Genomic DNA, 5663 nt, shown 5'->3' on the forward strand with positions numbered 1-5663 from the left:
TGGCGGCTTCATTTGTTTTCTTTTTTTGTTGGCATTTTCTCCATTATTTTTACCTGGTAATCCTGAGAATATAACACTTACTCTCTCTGGGAGGCTGTAGGAATATCTGCCAGTGAACACTTCATCTGTCTATATGCCCAATTGTCCTTCAGTCACACATAATTTGGTTTATTGTGTAAACAAAGATGCCTTCAGACATTTGGCTTGAAATGCTTAGGTCACAGAAACCTAGACGCCTCCTCCTCTAGATGAGTAGACATGTTGGCTTATATTACAGACATTTTTGCTGTCATGACCAGATTGACAATCGGCACAATTATCTTTCTAGCCATAAATAAATAATCTCTTCATGAGCAAACCTGCAAAATGCAGTTGAAATCCTGGCTAGCATGAACACAGTTGTTATCACATTGTAATAAATAAATTAAACACTTCAAGGACTGACAATGTTTTACTTGAAATGACACCAAATGAGATGCACATAATCTTATTTTTTCACTATATGTGAGTAATAAATACAATGAAATGGCATGTGACATTAAGCAGCTAATGAGACATGGCATTCATTCTAAACCGTCTGTACCCTGAGAATAGTTTGGAAGTAATTTTTTTTTTTTTTGCAGCAATTCATACCACATGACAATACACAGGTAGCATCATATTTATGGTAACAAATGGCAATAGACAGTACCTCAATAAAAGCTTTTTTTGCGTCCCTGCATCAGAAACTCAGTTGGAACCCATCTAGCTTTTCTGCTTTCTCTGTGAATAAGCTTAATAAAAGAGCGCCTAAAGAGAAAACAAAAAGCAAAATACAAAGAAGCACGCAGAGCAGGAAACAGTACACAGCGTTCTACAAATCCTATACAAGTGTATAATAGAGATTTTTTTATGTCAAGTTACACCGAGCCTGAGAGATTCAAATCCTAAATATAAGATGTCACTTAATCTTTAGATGTTTTATTTCGGAATGGCTCCCCTTGGAGCAAACTACCATAGTAAATTATGTGTGGAGAAGATAGTATTCACAGAGGAGGTGTGGTGTGGAGCTGACAACTGCGTAATTACAAAGTTTTCAGAACAGAAATAAAACATAATGTTTAGTTTTGTTTATATTTACATATGATTTGCATGTTGTTTTGCTCTGTATGTATATTAAAACACGTGTGGAGATAAGCAAACTGCTCGAAAAATCCGGAGACTGTGATCCTTTCTAGAGAAATGTAGTAGGGTCAGTTCACAGACAACTCATAGATAGGTATACAGTTGTTAGTTTTTCACATGATGAAGTTACTTTTGCATTTGTATAACTCAAAAATGTATTTGTGCCATGCAACTTCTAGTCCCATGATGTACAGCACACAGGAAGCCAGGTTCAACTTCAGACAGCATGGCTGATCACATCTCACAAGTAGATTTTAGTGGAGAGGCTTTGTGATTTTATTTATTTATTGATTACAGGTGGGTTCTGCTGTCGTCAGAATAAAAAAAAAAACCACCATAGGAATGCATAGCTAGATTCCTACTAGCTACTGCACCCGCCCTCTGCTGCTGTCAATCACTAAAAGGGGCACCTGGTGGAGAACTTCAGGTCCCCTCTAGTGATTGACAGCAGCAGGGGGCGGGTTTAATAGCTAGTTTGCCACCCGGGAGGTGACAACCCGGGAGAGAAACACTTTCTCAGGGAGCAGAGTAAACTTTTCCCTGCTCTGTTGTCTTTTTTTTTCCCGACATCGGAGCTGTCAGAAGAAAAAAACAGCATAGGAATGCATACTGTAGCTACATTCCTATTGGCTATTTCAATTTGCAATAGCCAATAGGAATGTAGCTACAGTATGCATTCCTATGCTGTTTTTTTCTTCTGACAGCTCCGATGTCGGAAAAAAAAAAGACAACAGAGCAGGCAAAAGTTTACTCTGCTCCCGGAGAAAGTGTTTCTCTCCCGGGTGGCCGGGAGCTGCTATCTAATAGTGGGAGACTCCCAAAGTATCCGGGAGAGTTGGGCTATCTGGAGATCAGCATCCCTGGTTACCAGGTAACCAGGGATGCTGATCTGTCTGTGCAAGTGGCCGGAGCCAGCCGTTCCGCTTTCACCTCGGCTCAGTCGAGCCGTAGCATATGCCTTCAGCTCGACTGAGCCCCTCGACCAACTTCGGGAGCTGTACGGGCTATAGTGAATAGCCCTTACAGCAGCCCTTCGGTTCTACTGAACGGAAGGGGTCCTGGGGCCGAAGCTAGCTGAAGGATCAGCCAAAGCTATGGCTAGATCCTTTGGCAGCTTAGTGAATAGCCCCCTAAATGATTATGTGTGCTCTGTGAAGCTCTGGGGAAATGTTGGCACAATGTTAATCAAATAATTACTATATTTTATCATACTGAATGACAATCCCAGCACGGCAGCATGCCATTGCCCTGATCTGTTTGTTGTCATGTAGCACTTCCTAATGGAATGTTCCTACAGAAACAAATGGGTTTGTATTAAGTTGTTCACTATTTGTTCAGTGATTGCAATTATTTTCCACAAACTGTCTTTTGACCATTACTATGCAACCTCTAACTAAACAACTATACGTGATAATAATTAGCTTAACATTATTGTATATTGAGTATGTTATGTTAACAAGGCTACTGTGAAATATCTGTAGTTTTTTACTTGCCAAGTTTATAATTGGTATTAATTATCTGTAAAGTCTTGAAAACATTTCTATCCATAGCACACAGTTAATTTGTTTTACTGTACTAAAGCATGCCTGCAAATAACTGGGCCCTACTTGAAAACTTTGAAAGCGGGAGCAATCATTCTCCCCCGGTAAAGCATTTTATAAATAAAATATCAGTGTGTCTTTACTTAGTAACAATAATCATTATAACTGTTTATTTCTGTGTTATTATTACTGAGACTTAATAGAACTGCTGTTGACTGGTTTAGAAATGTTGGCAGTGTAGCAGGATCAGCTTTATGCTTTTTTGTAAAGATATATTGTAATTATACTGATAATGGTGTTACATTTGCCCACTGGAGGAAATTCTTTATTTTATCTCGTTTGGAAACTGTGACCCAGGAAAGCAGATGTCCCTGCCGGTTTGCTGTGTGATCAATAAAAATATTCTTTGCTAATGTTTTTTATTGAAAAGGATTGAGGATATTGATTTCAGTAAATGTAACATTTAATTTTGTGTTCCTTTAGCCACTGTTTAGTAGGCATTTGAATTATCAGAAGGGAAATATCTCAGCATGTTCAAAGCCGTCCAGTTTAGTATTCAAATATTTATTTCCTTGAAAGAGCCAAATATAAAATGATTTGTATTCATTTTAGAAAAAGCAGGAGGTTTATTTAATTCCAATTTTAGAAAGTGCACTAAATGACAGCAAAAAATTAATGCTGATTTGACGTTATGCATTTGTATGTAGTTTAAAAAAATAGGTTTAATTACATCATGCAATTTGCATGTTGCTTTTGAAGTTGCTATTTGCACTCTGGTAATATTTATTAACAGCCGGTTGGAGCCTGCTGTGGGGAGCTTACATCATGCAGTGTGTTATATAAACTGAGGTGTAGCATTTTTGTTCTGTTTCTTTGTTCTATTTCTTTGTTTAAACAAGGTATGTTGCTGAATCAGCCAAAGATTTTTAAAAATTAGTTTTATTTAAGCCGGACCATAGACAATGAGTTGATTTACTAAACGTGTAATTAAATTTCACTTATCCTAGCGAATACAGTAAAACAGTGTTCTTTTTGAGTGCCTAATCATGTGCAGACAAATTATACAATAATGTAAAGGCTTTTGCCTTGCACGTGGTAGGATGGTTGAAGTGAATGCAATTTACCTTTATGCACTGGGTTAAAGTGTATGTAAAGCTAATTTTTATATAAAGTTTTGGGGTAAAAGATGAACAGATTCAAACCTCTGTCAGTTTTACTAGAAATATGCACCCTCTCTATTAGCCATGTTGATCTTGAGAAATCCAACATTTTTGAGTTGTCAGAGGAACAGGATCTTCCAATGGGGATACCTGTTCTGATCACAAAAGACGAATTCCCATTCAAAAGCATTGGGAGTTTACTATTGGCTATTTCAATTTGCAATAGCCAATTGTAAACTAGAGTTACATACAGCGTTCTATATAACCGTTCTATATCAGAGTTGTAAACAGCGTTCTATATCAGAGTTGTATACAGCGTTCTATATCAGAGTTGTATACAGCGTTCTATATCAGAGTTGTATACAGTGTTCTGTACTATAGCAGTCAGTCATACTGGTCTATTATAGCAGTCGATTATAACAGTTGATTATAATAGTAAATTCTAACAGTCAATTATTACAGTCTATTGCAAAAAGCATCATGACGGAAAGGCCAAAAAGGACAGGCTGCCTCCCCAAGCAGTTGTTTAAAAGATGAAAGGAAAACCAATTACCAGCAATTGAACTGTCATTTTTTTCTTTTTAAAGGAGAACTATGAGGTGAGTGTTTTTCACTCACCTCATAGTTCTAGCCGACCAGTGACAATTAGACTGTCACAGGTCGGCTCAGTAGATCGGGAAGTGAGCGAACACATACCGGCATTCGCTCACTTCTCGATCCTGTCACGGCAGAGAGCCATGACAGGGGAGGGGCTGGATTCCCCCCTCCCCACTCCGATCCTCCAGCACTGACTGGCGGAACGGACGGGGAGAGGGCGGGTACAGCTGGCTCTGCCTCTAGATAGGCAGAGCCCTCTGTCACTCACGCAGCTGGGCGGATCCAGACATAATTGTCGGGATTCGCTTCAGCTGCGACGTCTCAGTATACCGCGAGCTGTAGTTCGCGGTATACTGAGCTTAGAGTGACGGGAGGACGCTAGTTTGTGTTACCCTAAGGAGAACTATGGGGAAAAGCCCTAACCCCATAGTTCTCCTTTAAATGTCACTTTTTGCTGAAGCATGTTCTATACAGATCCGCCACTTCACAGGCAGGTTATGGGGACCCCCCAGGCACTATATTTGAAGGAATTTTTCATTTTTACTCTTACCCTTTAAGTGATGTAAAAAAAAACACTGTTCTTTTAAAAACGTGTTTTTTTTTTCATTGATTCCTGTCCCCCAGGGCAGTATCCAGACCCCCATACACCTTTTATGGCCAATAGCTTGCATATAAGCACTCTTAAAGAGGACAATCATTTCTGAAAGTTCTACCTGAATTGATTTGCATAGAGTTCGAATTCGGACGTTCGAATGTTTGAATACGAACCAAACTCGGGCCTGTTTGGCCCACACCCTAATCACTACTTCCCCTGAATGTTGGGGTAGTGGGGAGTGCTCCCTGCGCCCTTCACATGTATAGCACAGCAGCGACAGGGCAGGCTCCAGCCACTGTCATTCAGGAGCTGGAGGGGGGAGGAGAGGAATGGCTTGCTGCCAGGTTCATCTGTGAATGGAAGGACATTTGTCAATGTATCCAGGTGGAAGTGTTAACTCAAAAGTAGCTCAATGGGTCCCAGTTAGAGACAGCGCCACCCAAAAAAAGGAACCTGAGAGGGAGGAATTTTCACAGGAGGATTTTAAAGCAGCCACAATATTGAAACGAAAACAGAAATCCAAACAAGGTAAGTGCATGGGTATACAGTACAATGTTTATTGTTTTATTAAGGGTTTAATACTACTTTAAGCAAATTGGATATATA

General features: G+C 39.6%; 1 protein-coding gene across 4 annotated transcripts in view; it reads left to right on the top strand.

Annotated features, from left to right (window-relative positions):
* Window positions 1–5663, top strand: part of LINGO2 (leucine rich repeat and Ig domain containing 2) — a 277251-nt gene that overhangs the window by 236827 nt on the left and 34761 nt on the right. The gene's annotated exons all lie outside the window — the stretch shown is intronic.

Source organism: Nanorana parkeri, unplaced genomic scaffold (genome assembly GCF_000935625.1).
Source record: "Nanorana parkeri isolate BGI_ZX_2015 unplaced genomic scaffold, ASM93562v1 scaffold241, whole genome shotgun sequence".
Lineage (NCBI taxonomy): Eukaryota > Metazoa > Chordata > Amphibia > Anura > Dicroglossidae > Nanorana > Nanorana parkeri.